Source organism: Hibiscus syriacus, unplaced genomic scaffold (assembly GCF_006381635.1).
Source record: "Hibiscus syriacus cultivar Baekdansim isolate YM2019G1 unplaced genomic scaffold, ASM638163v2 tig00117016_pilon, whole genome shotgun sequence".
Taxonomy (NCBI): Eukaryota; Viridiplantae; Streptophyta; class Magnoliopsida; order Malvales; family Malvaceae; genus Hibiscus; species Hibiscus syriacus.
The window spans coordinates 4643325-4669947 of record NW_024063525.1 but is presented as its reverse complement, the minus strand read 5'-3'; the positions used below and the strand labels follow the sequence as shown (position 1 = coordinate 4669947).

Genomic DNA, 26623 nt, shown 5'->3' with positions numbered 1-26623 from the left:
TTGTGAAGTTAGATATTCACCCATTGAAAAAGTTTGTTGAGCTTTAGTTTGGGCTACATGAAGACTCAGACAATGCATGTTATACCACACCACTTGGTTGATTTCTAAGTTAGATCTTCTAAAGTACATGATGGGTGTGCCTGCTCTCTTTGGAAGGTTAGCCCGATGGCAGATGTTATTATTTGAATTTGAAATTGAATATGTGAACCAAAAGGTTATAAAGGGAAGTGTCATATCTGACTTCTTGGCAAGCAAAACCTCTGAAAACTATGAACCACTAGACTTCGAGTTCCCAAATGAAGATTGGATGGCCATATCTTTAGAAGAAGCATGAACTTCCATATTTGACACCTGGAAAATGAATTTTGATGGTGTATCAAATGTATTAGGGCATGGCATTAGAACTATCCTGGTCTCACCCATAGGAAATCATTATTCGATCACTAGCATATTAAACTTTAATTGCACTAACAATATGGCGGAGTATGAAACTTGTGTTTTAGGGATTCAATCTACTATTGGAAAGAATATAAAGACCTTACAAGTATATGGAGATTCTGTCTTAGTAATATATCAACTCCGAGGGGAGTGGGAGACTAAAGATGTCAAGTTAGTGGAATATAGAAAGCTCATATTGGATCTACTTGAAGAGTTTGACGAAGTTATTTTCCATTATGTGCCCAGAGAAGAAAACCAAATGGATGATGCCTTAGCTACCTTGGCAGCAACATTCAAGGCTGGCGGGGAGTCTGACATGATGTCAATTGGCATGCAGTCATATGAGTACCCGACTCATTGTTTCCAAATCAAAGAGATAAAAGACACCAAGCCTTGGTACCTTAACATTCTGTCATACATTAAAAACCAAAGATATCCATAAGAAGCCACCGAAACTGATGAAAGAATAATCAGAAGAATGAAAGACAGATATGTTCTTGATGGGGAAGTCTTATATAAGAATAGTCATGATCAAGTCTTGTTAAGATGAAGAAGAGGCAAAGATGATCTTGGAATAGGTACATGACGGAGTTTGTGGAACTTATACAAAGGGATATATGATGTCAAGACAAATTATGAGATGCAGATACTTATGGTCCACATTGGAGGGAGACTGCATCAATTATGCTAGAAGATGTCATAAGTGCCAAATCTATGGGGATAAAATAAATGTTCCTCCTCACCCTCTTCACGTGATGACAACACCATGGCCCTTTTCTATGTGGGATATGGTTGTCATTGGACAAATCCATCCAAAAGCTTCAAACGGTTATCGGTTCATTCTTGTAGCAATTGACTATTTTACTAAATTAGTGGAAGTTACATCATATACCAGTGTCACTCAGTCTACTATTTGTAAGTTCTTGAAAAAGGATATCATATGTCGGTATGATTTACCTGAAATAATCATTATCGATAATGCAAAAAACCTGAACTACAAGATGATGAATGTTGCTTGTGAATAATTTAACATAAAACATCATAACTCTACTGCTTATAGTCCAAAGATGAATGGAGTGGTAGAAGAAACAAATACAAATATCAAGAAAATAGTGGACAAAAGGGTGTGATATAAAAGAATTGACACGAGAAATTACATTTTGCTTTGTTTGCTTACCGAACTTCGGTATGAACTTCGATTTGGGCAACCCCATTTTTCTTAGCATATGGGATAGAGGCAGTATTGCCCATTGAGGTGGAGATCACATCACTCTGGGTTTTCTCGAAAGTTAAACTGGACGATGCAAACTCGATATGATAAGTTAAACCTAATAGAAGAAAAGAGGTTGAAAGCCATTCATCATGGTCAACTCTACAAAAAATGAATGATTCGATCACATATAAGAAAGTGTACCCAAGATTATTCTACGAAGGAGATCTTGTGCTAAAGAGGATTTGGCCAATTCAAAGAGACTTTATAGGAAAATGGATGCCAAATTGGGAATGGCCTTATGTCGTGAAAAAGACCTTCTCCGGAGGAACACTGACCCTGGCTGAAACTACCTAATCCCGTTAATTCACATGCAGTCAAGAAATACTTTGCTTAGCATGAAAACCCGAAAGGGCGCCCCAAGTTGAAGAAAAAAAACTTTTAGGGTGAAAACTCGAAAGGGCACTCTAAATTGAAAAAAAAAATAAGAACAAAAATAAGGTGGGTCCAAGGTAAAAACCTACAAAGGGCATCTTGAAACCAAGGATGGATTCAAGTTAAAAACTCGAAAGGGCAACCTGGATATGATCCAGGATTCGCACATGGGAAGGGTCCCGGATCAAGGCAGTAAAGCATCATGGCATCCAAGTCTTCTGTAGACCTAATAATTCATGGGAACTTTGCACTCTCCCGAACATTTTCATATCCTTGAAGTCCCCTTGACAAAAGTTGTACTCAAAAGTCATCTAACGGTGTGTCAGTTCAAAGTCATCCCCATTATCGAGATCTAGGGCATCTCCTTATATTTCTTTCATGTATTGACTTTTCAGAATGTTTGCCATGTATTCTTTTTTCTTTTTCCTCGTAAATAAATATGGTCATTTCTCTAAAAAGATCAATTCCTTTTAAGCATCTTAGATTGAATTTAAATAAGAATGATTTATTCACTTTTGAAAATGTTAGAGTATGCCCAAAGACTAATCATATGATGATTATAATAATACATTTATTTACCGTTTTATTGAATAAAGGCATTGCCAATATTATTTTCGGTTATATGTCTGTGTTTAACATAAACTGAAAGATAATAAAGTCCATAAAATAACATTATTAAAAGATCCATAGTCAAGTATTATTATGGGCATGGACAATAATAATACGCTTAAGACTAATATGTTATTGATTGATGACAAGGAGTTGTCATTGACATAGAGATGTCAGAATTGATACATGATTATATTGTTAGAGAACAATGTATTGGATTGACTTATCATGAGCATATGTCTTGGATTATTATGTAACGGTCATAACATTGCTCATGGTGATAACTATATGTATTATCCTCATATTTGAGATCAATGTCGTCCCAACATATATTGTTGTATATTTTGATAAAGTTAAACATGCTCCGTAATTGGTTGTACTATAAAGACTATTATTGAATATATCTCAATATATATAGTGGGGTGGTTAAGATAGGATTTGTTCTTCATACATATTAGGAAATATACCATAGACCACTTGATTGAGTGAGACTAGAAGTGCATGGCCATGCTCGAATAAGTTGATAGGTGATATCACAAATTATTTGTTAATTATAGTCTACTCTAGATATCAAAAAACAATAGATGGGCTATAGAAGTGTGACTATTCTAAGACTTGTGCCTATTCTAGATATAAAGGACAAAATGATGTAGTACATAAAAGAGATAATCACGAAGATGATATGTCGAATCATAATTTCTTGTAACTTAGGTGACAATGATATATAACTAGATGTCACTCATTGTTTGTAATATTAGAATTGTTCTAATAATTACTACTAACGTTATAAGAACCTACAGGGTCACACACTAGGATTGAAATGAGCAAAGATGTATGATTTGTTGTATGTTACTAAAACATATATAGAGTTAAGATATGTATATTTGATATACATATGATTTTAATTATCCCGAATATTGTAAGTAAGCATTAAAAGAATGTAGTTTAGATTCCAACTCTTTTAATTAAAATTTAATTTGGAATAATTAAATAAGTTTTGATATAATCATTAAAGATTGTAATTCATATTATAAGTATTTAATGTATATTTAATTTGAATTAATTAAATAATATTTTATTTAATAATTTGAAATAACTTTAAAAACCCTAAGATGTTAAGGTAATTGATATATTTAAATAAGGTAAGGTCTAGCAGCCGTTTTACTTTAATCATTTTCTCAAAACTAATTTTGGTAAAAGAAAATTTTGCTCTCAATTGGGTGAACTAAGTAGAGGCCGAGACGTGTTTTAGTGAAGGCTTACGATTCGAACCGTTCGTGATCATTACTTCTCGCTGTTGTCTTTGCTGTTTTCCAAGGAACCCATTGTAAGTATTCATATCTTTTCCTCCCGAATTCGGTTTTACTACTTGGATCACTGGTGAGATCGTCGAGTTTTGTTTCTATTATGTCGTGGAGTGCGCCGACGGTCCCAATAATGGTATCAGAGACACTTGTACGATCCAAATTTGGGTTAAATTCTTGATTGATGTGATATGTATGAGATGCATGTTCTAGTTTTATTGTTTTCGGCAAATATCATGATATCATTGTTCAAATCGATAACCGCAACGATTAATATGTTAATTTGTTAATCTGTTTTTCAATCTATTTGTTGCTGCAATGTTTTTACGAAATCCATATGTCAATTGTTGAATGATTATCCGTGGGAGGGTGATAGCATATCACGTTTAGTAGTGGAACAATGGTTGTTCCAATGCAGAAAACCTTCGGGTTTGAAAATTCCAACAGCACGATTCTGTTGATAAGTGTTAATCACCCCTTGACCCTTCATCAGCAGTACAAATTGAAGGCCTATGTTAATCTTTTTAACAAAGGTGTAACAACATGTATATATATATATATGATATGTTTGTTTTGAACGGTGTTTGACATGCATAGTTATAGCCCTTGTTCAATTTACAATGGTTTAATTTAAAATACGGTCTGCGAGTCGTGCCTTTTTATATCTTAGTTGTATTTATCTTCTCATCTTACTCCCTCGCATGTAAAACGAGTTTCTTTTAAAATTACAATCCTATGAAGAATCACAAGGAGTATAAGAATGGTGAAAAGATACTTAGAGAGCAGTCTCAGGCTTTAGGGTTTTTTGGTTCTCCCATTGGCTTGGGATGAACCACCTTAGTCATTATTTTTGGGCTATAACATTTGCATCTTATTCATTGCTATATATGTTATGTATGCAATACATCAAATGATAAAATAAGAATGAATATTGATGAGATAAATAAGGTCCTAATATTAAAAGAATAAGGATGAGATAATTACGTAAATCCCTCGTTAAGGCTTCGATCGATATTGTGTGGGCTTTGCCAAAGCATTGGCACATAAATCTATCTTGGTTAAACATGAAGAATAAGCAAGTGATATTCACCGGTTGAGATATTGGTAATAACTTAGCTAGGTTATTCTAATAGGATTAGAAACCTAGAGGTTAAATATTTGGATAAGTCATGAGATGACTTGAACAAGAGTTGTTCACCAAAAGGAGGAGTTACATGAGATGTATCTAGTAAAGTGTTACTTACCTAAATAATCACAATCCTAAAAGAAAAGCCAAAGCAGATTTAGGAAATTGATGTATTATGGATCCTCACCCACTAGAAAAAATTTTGTTGAATTTGTACGAAATTAAAACAGAGAGGGTTTTTAATTTTGAAGAAAATAGTGGGAGTAATTTGTAAATAAAGACCTATTTATAAATTTTAATTCTGTAAATTTACTTACTTTAATATTTCCATTGTTGTAGATTTAATGGAAAACAACATTTTATCACTGCGATCGCTCCTTGAAAATGATAAACTTAATGGCATAAACTTTCTTGACTAGTTTCGTAATTTGAGAATTATTCTCAAATAGGAAATGAAGGAATATGTCATTGAAGAACTTGTTCCTAATTAACTGGCAGCTAATGCTTCAAGAGCTGACAAAGACAAATTCAAGAAACATATGGATGATATGTTAGATGTTGGATGTCTAATGCTTGCCACCATGACTTCTGAGCTTCAGAAGTAACATGAGGACATGGTTTCATATGAGATGATTCAAAATCTCAAAGAAATATATGAAGGGCAAGCACGTCAAGAGAGATATGAGACCTCTAAAGCTCTATTTCAATGAAAAATGGCATAGGGAACTCCTGTAGGAGCTCATGTCATCAAGATGATGGGCTACATCCAAACGTAGGAAAAGTTGGGATATCCTCTCAAAGATGAATTGACTACCGATGTTATCCTAAAATCGTTTCCAGATAGCTTTAGCCAATTTGTCCTTAATTTCAACATGAATGAAATTAAAAAGACTTTGCCACAGTTACTTGGCATGTTACAATCTGCTGAAAGTAACATGAAAAAGGTTGGACCTAAGCCCATCCTGATGGTCCACAAGGACAAAGGAAAGGGAAAGAAAAAGGTAGTGGCAAAGTCTAAGGGCAATGGTAAGGCCAAACCAAAAAGGAAAAAATGCATTGAAACCCAAAGGGGAGTTAGCAAGGTAGGAAAATGTTTTCATTGTGATAAGACCAGACACTGGAAGAGAAACTGCCCTGTTTACCTTGAAGAGGTCAAGAAGTCAAAAGCAAAAGAAACGTTTGTTTCAGGTATTTATGTTTTTTATGTTAATTTGTTAATATCTACTTCTTGAGTATTAGATATCGGTTGTGGTTCTTATATTTGTACTTCTGTACAGGGACTGTAAAAGAAAAGGAATATGGCTAAAGGAGACGTAAAACTACGAGTGGAAAATGGAGCAAGAGTTGCTGCATTAGCTATAGGGACATATGTTTTATCTTTGCCTAGTGGACTTGATTTAAATTTAGAGGATTGTTATTTTGTGCCTAGTTTGACTAAGAACATTATTTCTATTTCTTGTTTGGACAAGATTGGTTTTGAGATTATTATTAAGAATAATTATTTTTCTTTTTATCTCGATGATGTTTTTTATGGTTCGACACAATTGATTAATGGTCTCTATATTTTGGATTAAGAAGACACCATTTATAACATAAATACTAAGAGATCAAAAACAAATGACTCGAATTAAACTTATCTTTGGCATTGTCTCTTAGGCCATATAAGTGAGAAATGCATATCAAAACTCCATAAAGATGGATTACTTATTCATTTGTTTTCAAACAATATGATGTATACGAATCTTGATTATTGGGAAAAATGACTAAAGCTCATTTTAATAGTAAAGGTGAGTGACAAAGTGATTTACTAGGGTTAATACATAGTGATGTATAAGTATATTTATCTTATGCGCCATAAATGTGAAGCCCTTGAAAAGTTTAAGGAATTTAAAAATAAATTACAAAATTAACTAGGCAAGAGTATTAAGGCACTTCGATCAGATCGAGGTGGAGAATAATTAAGCATAGAGTTTGATGAACTCCTGAAAGATTGTTGAATTGTCTCACAGCTTACATCACTTGGTACACCACAATGGAAGGAGTTTATAAAAGAAGGAATCGAACACTGTTAGACATGGTTCGATCAATGATGAGTCATAGTGATATTTCAACTTCTTTTTGGGGACATGCACTTGAAACAGTCGCTTTCACACTAAATCGTGTTCCATCTAAATCGGTTCAAAAGACACCATACGAGATATGGAATGGGAAGCATCCTAATATGTCTTTTATAAAGATTTAGGGTTGTGAAACTCATGTAAAACATCAGATGTCTACAAAACTCGAATCTAAATCTCATAAGTGTATATTTGTTGGATATCCTAAAGAAACTAAGGGATATAATTTCTTCAACCCTAACGAGAACAAAGTGTTTGTTGCTCGAACATGAATTTTTCTCGAAAGAGAATTTCTCTCAAAGAAAGAGAATGATAGAAATATTGAACTTGGAAAAGTTCAAGAACAACAGATCAATAAACCTAAAGTTGAGCATGTTTCACAAGTTATTGAGGAGAATTAAACAGATTTAGAAACACAACCACTCTACAGATCCACAAGAGAACGCCATGCACCTGAGAGATTTGGATTTTTCGTTACTGCACATGGATATGTTATTCTTATGGATTAAGATGAGCCCAAGACTTTTCAAGAGGCAGTGTCTAGCCCAGACTCTGAGAAATGGCTTGAAGCCATAAGATCTGAGATAGATTCCATGTCAGTAAACCAAGTATGGACTTTGGTTGAATCACCTGAAGGGGTCAAACCTATAGGGTGTAAATGGGTTTTTAAGAAGAAAAATGACATGGATGGTAATGTACAAACATACACAGGGTGATTAGTTGCTAAAGGTTTTCGACAAGTTCATGGTGTAGACTATGACGAAACATTTTACCCTGTAGCTATGTTTAAGTCCATCCGGATCTTGCTCGCAATAGTTACATTCCATGATTATGAAATCTGGAAAATAGACATCAAAACCGCTTTTCGTAATGGAAAACTTGAAGATGATGTGTATATGACACAACCTGAAGGATTTGTCATTCCAGGAAATACTGGAAAGGTTTGTAAGCTATAGAGGTCTATTTATGGACTAAAACAAGCTTCTCGAAGCTGGAATCTTTATTTCAATGATGCAATCAAAGAGTTTGGTTTTATCATAAATGAAAATGAGCCTTGTGTTTATAAGAAGGCTATTGGGAGCATTGTTTCTTTCCTAATCTTGTATGTAGACGATATACTCGTCATAGGAAATAATATACCTACTTTACAGTCTATTAAGACTTGGTTAAGTAGTTATTTTTCTATGAAAGATTTGGGTAAGGCAGCGTATATCTTAGGAGTAGATCAAGACGACTTCTAGGTCTGAGTCAAAGTACATATATAGAAAAAGTGCTGAAAAGTTTCATTATGTAAAAATCCAAGAAAGGATTTTTGCTTATGAGATATGATATTTCTCTTTCGAATGAAATGTGTCCTTCAACTCCACAAGAAAGAGAACAAATGAATAAGATTCCATATGCTTAAGCTATTGGTTTTGTCTTATATGCCATGATATGTACTCGACCAGATGTATCGTATGCTTTAAGCATGACGAGTCAGTATCAAGAAAACCCTAGTGAAAATCACTGGGTTTCAGTTAAAAATATCCTTAAGTACTTAAGAAGAACTAAGGATAAATTTCTTGTCTATAGAGGGGAGAAAGAGCTTAGTGTAAAAAGTTATACTGATGCCAGCTTCTAAACTAACAAGGATGACTCATGATCACAATCGGGTTTTGTGTTTTGTCTTAATGGAGGTGTTGTGAACTGGAAAAGTTCGAAGCAAGACACAATAACTGATTTTACAACAGAGACTGAATACATCGCAGCCAGTAAAGCAACAAAAGATGATGTTTGGATCAAGAAGTTCATATTGGAATTAGGGGTTGTTCCCAGTATATCAGATGTTGTAGAACTCTGTTGTGACAATAATGGAGCCATTGCACAAGTAAAGGAACCCAGATCTCATCAACGATCAAAACATATTCTTAGGCGCTTTCATCTCATTCGAGAGATCATAAATCGAGGAGATGTGGAAATTTGTAGAGTACACACAGATGACAATATTGTTAATCCCTTGACAAAGCCTCTTACACAGCAGAGGCATGATCGTCACATTGAGTCACTTGGTATTACATATGTGAGTGATTGGTCTTAGTGCTAGTGGGAGATTGTTAGAGTATGCCCAAAGACCAAACATATGATGATTATAATAATACATTTATTTACCAATTTTATTGAATAAAGGCATTGCCAATATTATTTTCAGTTATATGTTTGTGTTTAACATAAACTGAAAGATAATAAAGTCCATATAATAACATTATTAAAATATTCATAGTCAAGTATTATTATGGGCATGGACAATAATAATACGCTTAAGACTATCATGTTATTGATTGATGATAAGGAGTTGTCATTGACATAGAAATGTCATAATTGATACATGATTATATTGTTAGAGAACAATGTATTGGATTGACCCATCATGAGCATATGTCTTGGATTATTATGTAACGATCATAACATTGTTCATGGTGATGACTATATATATAATCCTCAGACTTGAGATCAAAGTCGTCCCAACATATATTATTGTATGTTTTGATACAGTTAAACATACTCTGTAATTGGTTGCCCTATAAAGACTGTTATTGAATATATCTCGATATATGTAGTGGGTGTGTATAGTTAAGATTGGATTTGTCCTTCCTACATAATAGGAAATATATCACATGCCACTTAATTGAGTGAGACTAGAAATGCATGGCCATGCTTGAATAAGTTGATATGTGATATCACAAATTATTCGTTAATTATAGTCTACTCTAGATATCAAGAAACAATAGATGGGCTATACAAGTGTGACTATTCTAAGACTTTTGCCTATTCTAGATATAAAGGACAAAAGGATGTAATACATAAAAGAGTTTATCACGAAGATGATATGTCGAATCATAATTTCTTGTAACTTAGGTGACAATGATATATTGCTACATATCACTCATTGTATGTAATATTAGAATTGTTCTAATGATTACTACTAACGTTACAAGAACCTACAGGGTCACACCCTAGGATTGAAATGAGCAAAGATGTACAATTTGTTATATTGTACTAAAATATATCTAGAGTTAAGATATGTATATTTGACATAAATATGATTTTAATTGTCCCGAATATAGTAAGTAAGTATTAAAATAATGTAATTTAGATTACAACTCTTTTAATTGATATTTAATTTGGAATAATTAAATAAGATTTTAAATAAACATTAAAGATTGTAATTCAAATTATAAGTCTTTAATGTATATTTAATTTGAATTAATTAAATAATATTTTATTTAATAATTCAAAATAACTTTAAAAACCCTAAGATGTTAGGGTAATTGATATGTTTAAATAAGGTAAGATCTAGCAGTCATTTTATTTAGTCATTTTTCTCAAAACCGATTTTGGGAAAAGAAAATTTTGCTCTCAATCGGGTGAACTAAGTAGAGGCCGAGACGTGTTTTCATGGAGGAGTACGATTTGAACCGTTCGTAATCACCACTTCTCGCTGCTGTCTTTGCTGTTTTTCAAGGAACCCATTGTAAGTATTCGCGTCCTTTCCTCCCGAATTCGATTTTACGTACTTGAATCACTAGTGAGACCGTCGAGTTTTGTTTTTACTGCGCCGTGGGGTGCACCGCCTGTCCCAATAGAAAAGACAAATGTGTATTACTGTACAAAGGTTTTCCGAAAGGTACAGGTGTTCAAAAGCCGATAAAGATTTTTGCACCATACTCGAGCTAATGGGTTCTAGTTAATTGAAAGGCATTGTTTAAATCAAGACTAAAAGTAAACATTCTTTTTGTAAGTTCATAGAATGTATATCAGATCAAAGCCTGTTGAAGAATCTAAGATCAAGAATCAGAAATTCAAGATTCCAAAATCACGAGTCATCCGAAATGACCGCAAGAGATTGAGACTTCTCTCTAATCCCTAAAGTAACATAATGCATATGCATTTTAGGCTTACATAAAAATATTGCATCCATAGCATCACATATATTCGTGATTTTGCATATTTTTTTGTCAGAGCTAATTTAAAGAATATTAAATTCCAAGGAAGCTCAAAATTAAAAACTATACAGCCTATCCAAGTTAGATTTCAACTTCACAATGAAGGATATCTGGCTCAAGGCAAGTTTATTCAATCTAGACTCAACTTCATGATGAAGGAGTTACCCACGATTTCAACTTCACAATGAAAGATATCATGCCTAATAGATCGACTTAACTTCATAGCAAATGAGTCATCTGCAATAATAAGAAACTATCTCCCATCCCAATTTACAACATAGCTCAAGGCGAGAAAGGCTATCTGTCAACGAAAACCTTCAAGTTCAATTTCATTCAGCACGAGGGTATATCAACTGCATGGTAGTAGCAAAGAACTATTTTCTGGTCGAATTTTCAAACTGAGGTCTTTAAGCCAAGAAGAAGACCAAGGTTAACTATGATTTGGCAACAAGAAGCCATTTTCCAGCTTAGATTTCGAACTAGATTTCAACTTCACATCGAAGGATATCATGCTCGAAGCATCCAAGATCGACTCAACTTTATGACGAATGAGTCACCGTAGTTCAGCTCAACAACAGGAAGCCATGATCAATTAGAATTTTCAAGTTGAATTTCAACTCTGCGACAGAAGATATTCGATAAGAGAGTTAACAAATATTGAGTCGGATTTCAATCACAGAAAAAAATATCAGACTCACAGGAGCAAATTCGCTTTTGAACCCTTTTCTTACTGAACGAAAATCTATGTCCATTTAACTTTGCCCTATTTTTGTTACACGATAAATGGGCAAAGAGGGGCAGTTGTAGGCACTTATTTTTGTCAGGGTTTTTTAGCATAGTATACATAATAATATAATTTTTAAAAAAATATATAATATATAGTTTTTTAAAAAACAATTTCGAAAATGTATAATATATAGATTTTTAAAAACAAAATTTTGAAAAAATATATTATATAGTTTTGAATTTTTTTTAAAAAAACACATGATATAGTTTTGAAAACACATTTTTTTAAACGTATAATATATAGTTTCAAAAACAATTTTTAAAATATATTATGTAGTTTTGAAAAACGATTTTAGAAAACATATTTTTGAAAATATAGTATTATATAGTTTTTATTATTATATTTATTTATTATATATTATTATTATTCATTATATATTATATTTATTTATTATTTATTATTATTATTATTATATATTTTGCAGGTCCAAAAAAAGAGTCCAAAGGTCCAAAAACAGAGCCCAACCGGGTAGCCTGACCCAACAAGCCTAATGGAAACTCAATAAAGCAAACCCGGTTAGAGGGCCCTGACCCAACCCAAATCAAATTAGGGTTACACATACTTAACAAAGGCACCACATGAGAAGAGAAAAGAATGTATGAGGCCAAGAATCCAAGGCCGATTTTTGGTGGCTAGTCGACCGGAATCCTCGGAACGAAACAGAGGCAAAATAGGGAAAACTTCCCCCCGATTTTCTCGGCAAATATGGAAGAAAAGTCCAACCGAAACACAACGTGCAAAATCCCCTAAATATCGGGACTACACCATCCCGTTGGGACCAGAAACAATCACCAGCGGTGGGGGTATAAATACCCCCACCAAAGCTGTCGAACAAAGGAACAAAAATCCCATAAAAAACTGAAGAGAACAACAACCACAACAATAAAAATAAGCATTATCATCATAACAACAAGAAACCACCAAACACAAGCAACATTGGTAAAAATCGAAAGCAATCAAGCCAAAAAAAAAACAAGGCCAAAAACGTTTGAAGCCAAAACCAAAAGGCAAAGCTTTGCCTCGTCAAAATTTGGCGGGAATACATGAGAGCCTCGTAAGAGAAGAAGAAGCCGTCGGAAGTTAGAAAATTCACTGGGAAAGGTAAAAAGTGAATAATTTCTTATAGATCTACATTATTTAGGGCTTGTTTTAGGGATTTAAGGTTTGAGTTTAGTTTTAGGGTGTCGAGGAGAGTATTTTGGGGTAGAAATTTAGTCTTTCGACCACCAGAGACGGCGAACTGAGAGGCGGAGCAGCATCGGTTAACGGTGGCACTCTAGGCCGGCAGGTTTTAGGAATGGATGAAATATGAGATAATTTTGGGTTTTAGGGATTATATATACAGAGGACTAAAGTGAAAATATCAAAATTCTAAATTATTTTCATAGTCCCTGGAAGTTTGAAGTGCAATTCATTTTGGTCACTTGTGGTGAATTTACCCTTGAATTTTGAATTGTTTCAATTTAATCCATGTTCATATTTTTTATGTTTATGCAATTAAGTCCTCTAACTTCTCAGTTTTTCTTGCAACCCGTAATTAATTCCAATTTAGTCTTTGATGTTTAGTTACTTTCAATTAAATCCTTTAATTTGAATTTTCTTTTAATTTTTTATTCACTTTTTTTATTTTATTTTATTTTACATTATTATTTCACACTAATTCGATTTATCTTTTCAATTTTATCTTATTTTAACCCTAGAAGTAATTCTTTTCAATTTCATTTTATTTTATAATCTTTTTTTAAAAAACTTCTTTTTATTTATTTTTTAATATCCTTTTTGTTTGTTTTATTTTATTTTATTATTTAACATTATTTTAGATTTTTAAGGACAATTTGAATCGGTTAAAGGTAAATAATTCAAATCGAACCTTTAAATTTCAATTTAACTTTTAATTTTCGCAATTAAGATAACCGAAAAATTAAAATTGGTACCGAAAGAGCAGTGTAAGGGTGTTAATCCTTTATTTACTGTAACCGACTCCCGAATCTGACACATTTCTGATAAAATGCAGATCAGGTAAGATGATAAAGTAAGGTGTCCGGTTAACCTAATTTAAAAAAATAAATGATCGATGGCGGCTCTAGTATGTTTTATTTAAGTCGAAACCCAATTCCAAGCCCACCCGAAGGACGGTTACGACAATATACAAATTGGAACCATGCTTCTGGGTCTCCATCATCTATGTTTTTTGCTTCATCATTTGTCTTAGTTGTTGTGATGTTCGAGCTGGAAGCAACATCCTCAACCGTACGAGCAAGGTCGAGATCATCGAACTCTACAAACAAATCGACATTAGATAAAGAATAGTTGAAATATATCTCAATCATACCAGCAAAGTCGATATCATCACTTAGATGAAACCTTGTGTATGATAGTGGAATTCTATAATATAACAAAGATATTCTTCTATCGCTTCCTAGTTGAACCTGTAGACACCCGTTTTTGATCGGGATTAAAAAATATTATAAATATTAATTATATATTATTATTATTATTATATCATTAATATTATTATTATATTTTTGTTACAGGCCCAATATAACCCAAGCCTAAACATCCATGATTGCAAGCAAGGAGGAAATGCTATGGTGAGGGACTTCCCGAAGCATTATGCTTGGTGAACCATATTGGATGGCAACGATGTATCCATCTTCGGCAATATCCATGTTTGGGTGGATCATGACTCCTTTTCAAAATGTAATGATGGTCTGGTTGATTCCATTCATGGGTCCACTTCAATCACCATATCAAACAACTATATGACTCACCATGATAAAGTCATGCTCGTGGGGCATAGTTATTCCTACATTCAAGACAAGAACATGCAAGTCACAATAGCAAAGGGGAGGGGACAAAATATCATTAATAATAAGCCAACCACTACATTAAAAAAACGTTTAAAAAATAAAATAAATCCCGGATAATCCGGGATTCAACCTGCTACAACCAGATTTCATCGATCAAAGTCATCACCAAATTATTGACTTACAACCATAAAAGGACAGAGAACAACGAGCAATAAAGAGGGGAGCAGGTAAAAAACACGAAGGGGGTTCACCAACAGTAGAAAAACACAAAAAAAGGAAAATAATTGTAACAGGGGGTTGGCTTATACTCTCCAGCTATTTTTTTATTTGAAAGCAATACCAAACAAGATATACATTTTAAGGTTTTCAATTTACTTTTCTATTTTATTTTATTTCCTGTTCTTGTTTTTTGATTTGAAATGATTCCAGGGTGAATACTATATTGATCCATTCCAGTATTTCTGTTTTTAAAAAATAACGGTGATAGATAAGCATAAACATCGAATCAAAATACTAACCATATCAATATTTGCTAATCATGATTTTAGAGAATAAATTCCAACCATAAACTATTCGAAGCAACCAAACAGGTATTAACAACGATATAGTTTTTTAAAGAAATTTCATATTTTTTATTTTCAAAATTTTTTTGTAAAGAATACAGATAATAAAAAAAGGGATGTGAGGTTGATTTACCTGAGTTGTGCGAGTTCCAGTGGAGTCTCGGTGACTCCACATTATCGCCGTTCGGATCCTGTCGCCAGAGAAAAAAAACCTGATGTTAGTCTTAATAAATGAAATTCTTTGAATTAAAATTAGTAAGAGAGAGAGAGAGAGCTTACCTTGGCCGAGCGTCGGGGCTGTTGTCGGGGTAGTTCTCTGTATTTAGGTGTCATAGGTTGCAAAGGGTAAATATTCTTCTCCTCTGGAGTTTCGAACGCATATTTTTGGGTATCTTTTAGGGGAATCAGTCGAAGAAGCTTAGGTTCATATGTGGTGGTCGTTTGGTTTTCCTCGACTGAAAGCTCGGATAGTGTGTGGCCATTTGAATGAAGTTGTGGTGGCCATTTGAAAGAAGTTGTGGTGTCCATTTGAGAAATAGAGGGAAGATGCGAAGAAGAAGTAGGGAAGGAGAGTGGAGTTAAACGGCTGAAAAGGAAAAAGTGAGGCTAGGGTTTAATTTCACTCAATATATTACATATATTAGTTTACTAAAACAATACCATTTTAGGAGGTGAGTAGCACGTGTCTAGTGAGTGGGAAATAGTGTGCGATGCCATTCTTATTTTGTTTGTAATTCATTTTAGTCCTAAATTTTAGTCGTTTATGTCATAATTTGGTTTCCATGTTTTACGTGTATTTAATTTCAGTCCCTATAATTTAGTTATAGTATTTATTCATATTTATATTTTGGACTTTTAATCGCATATTTACTAATGTGTAAAATCATGTATTTTATATTTTAAGTCACATGTTTGGCATCAAATTCATTCTAGTCATCATCTTTAATCTATAGGGTTGGGTTAATTTCATTCGGGTCCCTTTGTATTTTACACATCCTATTTTAGTCCCTGGTCAAGTTTCTTTTATCTTTTAATTTGGTCTTTATATGTTTTTGTGCATTTAATTTCAGTCCTAAGAATTATTGTATTTAATCTTTACTGTTTTATACATTTAACTGTTAAAGTTGTGCATGTTGTTTTTTGGTGCATGTTGTATTTTGGTCCTCAGTCTTTTTACTCATATTTTCTAATTATTTTGAATGAGGTACTAATTTTTGATTATTTTCATTTTGGTCATGTATATTCTGTATAATTTATTTTCTTATCAGTACCTATATTATGTTATTTTTTTATTTCTGTCATGATGTTTTCCATGTTTGTTATTATGTCTTTTAATTTACTGTCACTATTATGTTATTAAACATGCTTATTTTTTATTTTAGATTGTCATGTTTGTAAATGTGCATGTTAGTCCAAATTTATAATTTTATTTTATTTATCGTTATCATTTTATGTATATATAAATATATTATGCACGTAATTACATCTATTATAGCATATTTCATATTTTATATATATTGGTTTGATATGTTTTGGTTCTAAGTATTATTTATACATATCATTATTTTTAAATATAAAATTCCATATTCTTTATTCATTAATATATATATATATATATATATATATATATATATATATATTATTAATTAAATATTTTTATATGAATGATTTAATGCAATTCTATTAATTTATTTTTATTTTTATGCAAAGTGTCAATTTTTAATTTATATTCGATTCATGTTTTATCATTTAAGAGGAATATTTTTACCAATGAGAAATAGTTGAAATAGATTTCCCAATAAAAGATAGCAAATTTCAAGATTTTTTATCAAGTTAAAGGATTTTCTTTAAATTACTAATTCAAGACAAATTAATTAAATTTCAGTAAATGGATCATAGTTTAATTTTTTATTCGATTTGTAATTTCTACCATTACGATAACGTGTAAGCCACACAGTACCAATTTTGGGCGCTGTGGGGGTGCTAATCCTTCCCCACGCGTAATCGACTCCCGAACCCGTTTTAATTGAATATTTGGTAAACGCAGACCAGCTTTTGTCTTAAAAATGATTTTTCTTAAAATTGTTTTTAAAAGACATTTTTAGGTATTCGACCTACCTAACCCAAAGGTCGATGGCGACTCTTTCTAATTTAATCCAAATTAATTCAAAATCAACCATTTTTCCAGAATTAAAGTCGTAACTATGTTTTCTAAACAATTAAACGATTGTCCCGCCGAAAAACGGTTACGATAGAACCCTTCTTTGTATATTGAACTTCAACTCACCTAATTGAATATTTTTTTGGAACACATGGTTAAAGATTTGCACTCATAAAAAATAGTTACACGAATAGTTTTCATGTTTGCAAAAAACTCAAGATTTGGAAGTGAAAAATTGAGGTTGTTCTAGACCGATAAAATAGGTTTCACCAGACACGTATTTATAGGCAAAAAAAGTTTGTGAACTAAAAATTTTATGGCATGGTGCAGTATTTTAGACTGCCGATGAAATCTAGGTTGTACATTATATAAAGTGATATATAAGTACTGAAAATTTTTCAGAAATGAGTTGACATTTTACTGAAAAGTTGCTGAAGATGATTGATGGGGTACTGAAAAGTTGTTGGCATTTTCTGGCATCCTACATTATTAATGGTCTGTTCTGAAGAGTATTAATGGCATGTTTTGACATTTTTGGGCATGGTGCATTATTAGATATAACATTTAATTGAAAAGTTGCTGAAGATGATTGATCGAGCACTGAAAATTTGTTGGCATTCTCTGGCATCTTGTATTATTAATTGCCCGTTCTGAAGATTATTAATGGCCCATTTTAACATTTTCAGGTGTGATACATTATTAGAGATGACTTTCACTGAAAAGTTGCTGAAGATGATTGATGGGACACTAAAACGTTGCTGGCATTTTCTAGCATCTTGCATTATTAATGGCTCGTTCTGAAGATTATTAGTTACATGTTTTGACATTTTTTAGCTAAAACTTATTAAATCGGTTACTTCATGTAAAACTTCAGCAAAAACCTTTCTCCAAAAATCTTTATGAAGCTATGGCTAACAAAATTTTCACTGTCGTTCACTTAAATGGCCAAGTCACCGAAAATGATGATGGTTTTGTGTTTATGTCACAGAAACCTGTAAACATGATGTTCTTTGTAGATGAATCACATCGGCAAATAAAAAAATTGAGAGCAAACTTGGAGCTTCTATCTCATGTTTGAGTTATCGACACATAATTTCATAGAATCCGGTCAAATATAGAGTAATCCAGCTTGACACAGATGATGATGCAGGTGTTATGGTTAGCCTGCATCAGTCTTCAAATAATCAATTAGTTGAGTTATATGAGAAAACTTCATATTTTCCTACATTCTCAACTACTGCACCTGAAGAAAAAGGACCATCAGAAGATCTAGATGACCTTTTCAGGCGATTTGGTGAAACTCTTAGTATTTTTAGTGAGGATGATGAAACTTTTGTTCCACTGATACTAGACGATGGAAGACCAATAATTGATGATTCTAATATCGTCGAGGCTACTTCAGAGGGCCAAGGTTTTGATATAGAGGGTGATGTCTAGGAGGTTGCAGTTTCTTGTGGTCATGCACACCTCAGCGAGTAGGGGTGCTCATTCGGTTAAAACGACGGCCGACCGAACCGAATTACCATTAACCGAATTAACCAAACTTTTTTTTCTTTAACCATTAACTAAACTGAACTTTTTTTGAAAATATTAACCGAACCGAATAAATTTTGGTTAATTCAGATTTTTTAAAATTTTCTAATTTATATAAAAATTGAATATTTTTTAATTCAAAAAAATAATTTACAATTAATTTAAATAATATATAATTATAAAATAAAAATTTTATATGGATTTTATAATTAATTAATATTGATTTAGGTTTAAAAGTTATTGGATCTTAAATTATTAATTGAATTTTAAATGGTTTAGGCAGAGTCCATATGTTATATATAATATATTTAATATTTTAATTTCGATTAATTTGGTTAATTAACCAATTTCGAACCAAATTAACCATTAACCAAATTCCAAAAAATCATTAACTGTTCCCCGACTGAACTAATTCGGTGGCCGACCGAATTATCCGAACTAATTCGGTTCGGTCGGTTAATTCGGTTAAAATCGAATTTTGAACACCCCTATCAACGAGGTTGGGCACATTCAGCAAGACCTAGTCAACCTGAGATGTCGCAACCCTAAATGTATGACTATCATCATCCAGTTGCAATGCATGATATTGGCTATGATGCCATGAAGAATCTCAAGATTCCTGACATGTCAGGGATATGCATAGACCACTAAGGTACATCGAAAGCAGTTGGGTCGTAGTTTGAAACTCAGAAGGATGCCCAACTAGTAATTAAGGAGTTTTGTCTAAAAGTTCATTTGGAATTCAATGTTGTTGAGTCTGATCAGAAAACATACCTTATTAGGTGTATAAACAACAATGTCAAATGTAAGTGGAGGATAAGTGTGTCATATCTATAGTAGAAGAAGTTGTGGGAAGTCACCAGATTACACAACTAACATAGTTGTACATTGACGTCCTTAACACAAGACCACAAACACTTAGATTCTAATGTAATATGTGCATACATTAAACTTTTAGTGGAGAAAAATGCAAGGATCATAGTTTTAATGATAGTGACATCAATTCGGAATACATTTGGTTATATTTCGTCTTACTACAAGGCATGGATAGCGAAAAAGAAAGCTATGACACTATTGTACGATGATTTACGGAGATTGGAGTCAGTCGTACGATGAGCTTCCACATCTGTTGCACGCAATGGAATTCTTCATCCCATGAACCATTGTCCACTCTTATACTTATCCTGTTACCACGTTTTGATGGACATGTTATCCCAGGGAAGGGTTGTTATGGGCTTTCAAGTCATCCATTTTTCGTTAATGTAAACAAATGGTTCAAGTGGGTGGTACTTTTCTATATGGTGTATACAAACACATCCTTATGATAGTTGTTGCATAAGATGGTGATAAAAACATTATCCCCGTTTCCTTTTACATTATTAAAAATGAGTCAGAAAAAAATGGAATTTATTCCTATCAAACTTGCTCTCCTATGTTATCACTCAAGATGAGGTTTGTATGATCTCTGACTGTTCACCTGGATTGTTGGCCACGATTGAAAGACCAGAAAGTAGGTGTCACCTCCCTATGCATTCCCAACATATTTGCATGTGTCATATTACGCCAAATACTATGACGAGGTTTAAGAATAAGAAGATCAACAAAGGGATTATCAACATGGGTAACTTATTTTTTTTCCTTTATTTATGTTCTTCATTTATTATTATACTTAAATCTAACTTTCTTCAGGATATGCTTTACTTCAACCGAACTTTTGAGCAAGGCTTGAAAATTTAAGGCATTATGGACATGAGGTTTATAATTTTTTAGCTGAAATACCTCGAGAAAGATGGTCACAAGGATACGACGATCAGGTTCGATGTTACGATTATATGAAAATCAATCTTGTGGAATGTATCAATTCAATACTTAAAGGGACTAGACATCTTCCAGTGGCAAGTATATTTGGGAGACTTACTTCATATTGGGTAAACTATGTGTAGACAAATGTGCCCAAGTGGAGGCAATGATCAACAAAGGCAGAAATTGGGCTCTAGATCTGGAGAAAGAAATAAACTTTTCAAACATACGAAACATCAATATATCTTCATAATTTTGCCAAACTCGATTCTGATTACATTATCCAAGAACTTGTTCGACCATAAGAGGGTGAGAATTCTACCACCTGTACTGGTAATTTGAATAGAAGATGGTGTGACTGTGGTCGATTTCAAGCCTTCAGATACCCATGCACTCACGCGGTTGTTCATGTATGCATGTCAATGTAGACCCATACTCATACGCTAATGATTGTTATATCTTGAATACTATGTGTTACATATATAGTTGTGAATTAAGTATCTCCCAAACGCTGCATACTGGCCACCAACTATTTCTGAGTAATAGTTGCCCAATCTACAATTACGAAGGAAGTTAAAGGGTTGTCCTGAATCTAGTCGAATTCATACTAATATGGAAGATCCACAATGAGAGAAAGGTCTACCAAAGCTTTTTGGCCACTACAGAGGTAAAGGCCACACTAGGAAGAAATGTCCACATCTTTCAAAATATCGGCCGGGCCGATAAACCTTCGTATTTTTATTGCTTCAAATGTTTTCTGTTATACCTGTTTTGGATAATTTATCAATATAAATAACCATATATTTAACTAAACTCGAATTCATACATATATTTAACTAAACTCAAATTCATACATATATTTAAAACATTTTTTTCAACAAAATAAACAATTTTTCCTCTTCTTCTTCCTCTCCATAAGTCGTTTGTTGTGTCGTTTTCTAAGTTTTCATTCTTCTTCTTCTTCTTCTTCTCATACTACTACTACTACTACTACTACTATTTCTTCTTCTCCTCCTCCTCCCCATCCTCCTCTTTCATTTTCATCTCTTTATGTTGATCAAGAATCGACTTTATTGACTATTTCACTCTCTCCTCATCTGGAGATGAGCTTCAATCTGAATCATCAAAATCAGAGTAATCAGACGCAAAATGATTTTTCAAAAATTGCTTGAAATATTCTTCCCACAACTGCATGGTTCGGTTCCCATATAACTCTATCAACTAACCCAACTCCTATTTATAGATGAATTTTTCTCAAAATGACTGTTGGAACTCGTCAAGCCCACAAGACGAGTTCCAACTGCTATAAAATGGCCATCTATTCAAATCCAACGGAACTCGTCACCTCGAGGTGACGAGTTCAAACAATTTTTTTTTCAATTCTAATTTTAAGTATATTATTGCACAAAAAATATAATAATATTTTAAAGGAACTCATTGTCTCGATGTGACGAGTTTCTAAAAAAAAGTAAAATAATATGCATGTATAAAAAATAATATCCCATGGGTGACGAGTTCCTCTTGTACTATAGCAAATGTCGTAGATCCCTAATTAAAATTCAATGTTCCTAAAACCCTAATTTTGTTTTCCATTTGCTATATAATAGGCCAAATACGCCCCTTATCTTCAATATATCGGGACAAACTAAGCAACCTCACAAAATTTGTCTTTTTATTTACTTGTCTATAGTGACATAGAGTCATATCTCCACTTTAATAAAAGGTTTTTTGTTGATATAATCAGAATTATATAGCAAAATAATTTGCTAAATAGTTTCGTTCGTTCACCACTCTTTCATCATTTCGTAAAATATGGTGAGACAAAAACAAAGAGATTTTATAAAGGTTACTGAGTTCTTTTGATGTTGGACATTCTCAAAAGAAAATTTTGTTTTTCTTCATATCTTTGGGTTTAATATCTTTGATGGTAAAACATTTTACAAAAAATACAAAGTAACTAGGAAAATGAATTATATTGGGAAAATCAATTACAACTATCAAACGCTAAAAAACATTTTCCATAAAACCAATTACAACTATCAAACACTAGAAAATATTTTTTGAAAAATATATCCCATCTATCAAACACAAGGAGATGAAGAAAACATTTTCCGGCAAATATTTTTCCAACTATCAAACACGTACCCTAAGTTATTGTTAAACCCTTTTGGTAATGAAAAAAAAATCAATAAAAGGTGAAAAAGGGCAAAGAAAAGAGGAACATGATATGTTGATCACACATGGATATTTGCGACAACATATATACACCCTATGAACATAACTGCTCGTACTCGAATCTTCTAAAGAAAATAATATTCTATTTTACAACTAAGATCACTCAATTTATTCATATTATTTGAACTTAAATTGTCCTATTATGGCCAGGGATTCAAATAGCAGCTGTCGCGAAATAGTGACCACTATATCGCGGCGGCTGCCATTACCGTTATTTTCCAAAATAGCGGTGTAACGCGGGATCACACCACCAATAGTGATCGATAGCGGCCATAACTTAAAGGATAACGGCCGATCGCAACCATAACGATTATTTTTCGTTAAACCAACTTAGCAACAAAGTAAGTTTTTTCGGACATTTTTTGTAGGAATCAATATAGCAAGAAAAAAAATTAAGAACATAAAAAATAAAGAAGAAAAGGGACGAATTTTAACCAAAAAAAAAACCTTTATTTTTAAGAAGGATTTAGGAATTTAATAATTTTTATTATATTTATGTCTTAGGTTTTAATTAAACAACTATTTTTTACTTTTAATGTTTTGGGTATGGGCCAAAACAACACAATAAATTAATTAGATATGTGTTACAAACTTATCTTAAAAATGGACTTGGGTTACAAAGTTATAATAGTTATGGGTTTTTTAAAATAAATGATGGGTTATTTTTAAGTTTATGAGTTTTAAGTTATAATATGTTGATTTTGGTGAGTGAATAATAATGGTAATTTAATAGATTAATTTTTTAAACGGTAAAGAATCTCTTATCTCATAGTTATAGCAAAATTTATCTTTATCCATTTTAGAATTTTTTTCTATGTTTATAGTCTTATTTCTTTTAAATAATAATGTATTCACAATATCATCATTAATTTTATATATATATATATATATATATAATTTTCAATTAGAAAACATTTTAAAAATCATTAAAAATAACTCTTTATAATTATATTTATAATTATTATGTTTTAGGATAAGTGTGCGAAAATTTAAAAAATTAACGATCGCGATGCCCGCAGTGATCATGATGGCATCCATTATGTACACAACCACGATAAATACGACACGACCAAAAATACAGCCACAAACACTATTTAAATCCCTGATTATGAGTACATGTGCAATTGGAACAACATACATTTTGGTGATAAAACTTTATACTTACTGTACTTAATTTTTATGGTAATCAGGAACTGAGTAATGTGAACATGAAATTGAAAACAGTGAAAATATCAACGAAAACATTCTTCCTAAAGCAGCAGCTATTTATTGTGATGGCCGTAAACATGTAGAGCAAGAATATTTAATCAAGATGTTATCCCAACAGGTTACCTTTTATCAGATGATGTGCATTTTGATCCTAATCACAATAGCATCGAAGTTTATCAGGTGTTCTAGCAAATTTTTGAAATTTCTTATGAAACATAAGAGGCTATCTGAATCTTTTAACCCTGGAAATGTCTTTCATGATGTCTAAAGAAAGATAAAAATAATTCCAAAAGCCAACCTCAAATCGACATTTCATGGTCTATGATGACACCTTTAGCTGGGAGAAACTGAAGTCTACTCAGCAAATCTGGTTCATCAAGATGGTTATTGTAGCATAGTCTCTTCCAAAAATTGTTGTCTCACGTTGAAGAGGCCAGGAGATGTGATACCAAGGAAGCATGAACCCCGTCAATAATATTCATCAATCCAGTTCACCCTTCTCAACGATAACTCCGTTTTTCACAACCACAACAAAAAAGTCTCCTGCATCAAATTGTCTCCTGCACCACACACTCTGATTCCACATCAAGAACACTCGTTGCCTCATCAAGCAGAAGGATCTTGGGGTCCTTCAATATATGGCTCTCGCAACGGTAATCTGATGCTTTTGCGCGCCAAATAACAGAACTCCTCATTCCCCGACAGATGTCTTGTAACCCTGCGGCAATGAGATGATAAAAGTGTGCATTTGCTGCCATCCTCTATGCTCGGTAATCGGTGTTTCGCAAACCAATGCCTTGGCTCCTTCTATGTTTTTGAACTGACAGTCTCGGCCATCGGGGTGAAATATAAAAGGAAACCTTGAATACTTCTTCAAACGTTTCTTATAATGCTTCACAAATATAGTTCCAAAGATAGAAACAGAAAGCCTTTGTGCAATATTAGGCATAGAAAGGGAACTTGAACCTGATACCGCTTACAAGTCCGAGACGGGCTCCCTTTTCCATAGGGGCTTCTCATTTCTATTGGTACAAATCTATCACCTACTGATCCGAACAAAAAGATGCAACAATTCGATACCTCAAACAATTTTTGCCAATTTTTATGCATTCTTCAATCTGTATTTTTTTCTTTAAAATTAGGTTTGGGAAATTAAGGATTCTTTTTACACTTCCAAATTTTTGTTTTTTACTCAAAAGGGTCAGTCAACCGTAGTCCGACATGATCAAACGGTGCCACTTCAATTGCCCAAACGTGCTAAATCAACTTTTGTAACAAGAATAACCGAGGTTAATGACTAAGTGACCATTTTATTAAAAAGAGAAACTTGAACGGTGAATAAAGTCAGTAACCGAAGTTAATGACTAGGGGACAATTTTATTGCAAATCAAAAGCGTCAGTAAAAGCCTGAACGGTGAAAAGAGAAACTTCCTATCGTTGATGTAGTTTAACCTAATTTTAATAATCATTTGATTATAGTTCAATTATCTACGATGTACCTTACCCAACTGTATGTGTTATAAATTGAATCCCACTTAAAAAAGATGACATCCTAGCTTTAACCAAGAAGCCACTTGAGTTCTTTATAACAATAACTTTACCCAATTGTATGAGTTTCAAATTTTATATCAACAAATAAATTTGCAATACAGCCACTACAGTTGGAAAAGTAACATTAATGAGTAAGTCGAATTGATAAACACCCGTAATTTAATCTTAGACAATATTTTGTTATTTAGTATAGTTCTTGAGCATGTAAAGAGCTGAGCACTGCCACAATAATTACGAAAGCAGTTTAAAGATTAATTAAACTAAGATTATCCCGATTTATGATTGGTTAAAAATTGAAGCAAATACCTATGAAAAGTAAAAAAGCTTTAAACCAAAATGAAAAGAAATTGGAAAAACAGGAGTATGTAGAAAAATGAACCTTCAGAGCAATAACAAACATCACAAGGTCCGGGGAGGAGGCACTGAGGGAAGGCGGAACTGATGTAGGAAAAGCCAAGAATAATAAGAAGAAGAGAAACACGAGCAGCCATGGAAATTCAGATTGAAAACTATATTGGGAAAATAGGGCATCATGGTCCCCCTCAGATCTTATTCGTTTCATCTACATGTTTCCGGCCGCTACCAGTGTTGTTATTCATTCGTCTTTCTTACTCTTAGCATCGCCGCAGCACCAGAAGCCAAAACCCTCGCCCATAACCTCCCTAAGGAACTACAGAGGGTCGTTGCTCATTTTTATATAGGCACAGCAGAAAAGGATTTTGGGCTTTTAGTTGCAAAAATGTAGGGCTTTT

General features: G+C 32.9%; 1 long non-coding RNA gene across 1 annotated transcript; it reads left to right on the top strand.

Annotated features, from left to right (window-relative positions):
- Positions 1-6108: 6108 nt before the first annotated feature.
- LOC120195481 lies at positions 6109-26373 on the top strand. The gene is made up of 3 exons (XR_005523060.1): positions 6109-6123; positions 12596-12605; positions 26231-26373. It is a non-coding gene; the product is annotated as an uncharacterized LOC120195481 (long non-coding RNA).
- The last annotated feature ends 250 nt before the right edge of the window (positions 26374-26623 follow it).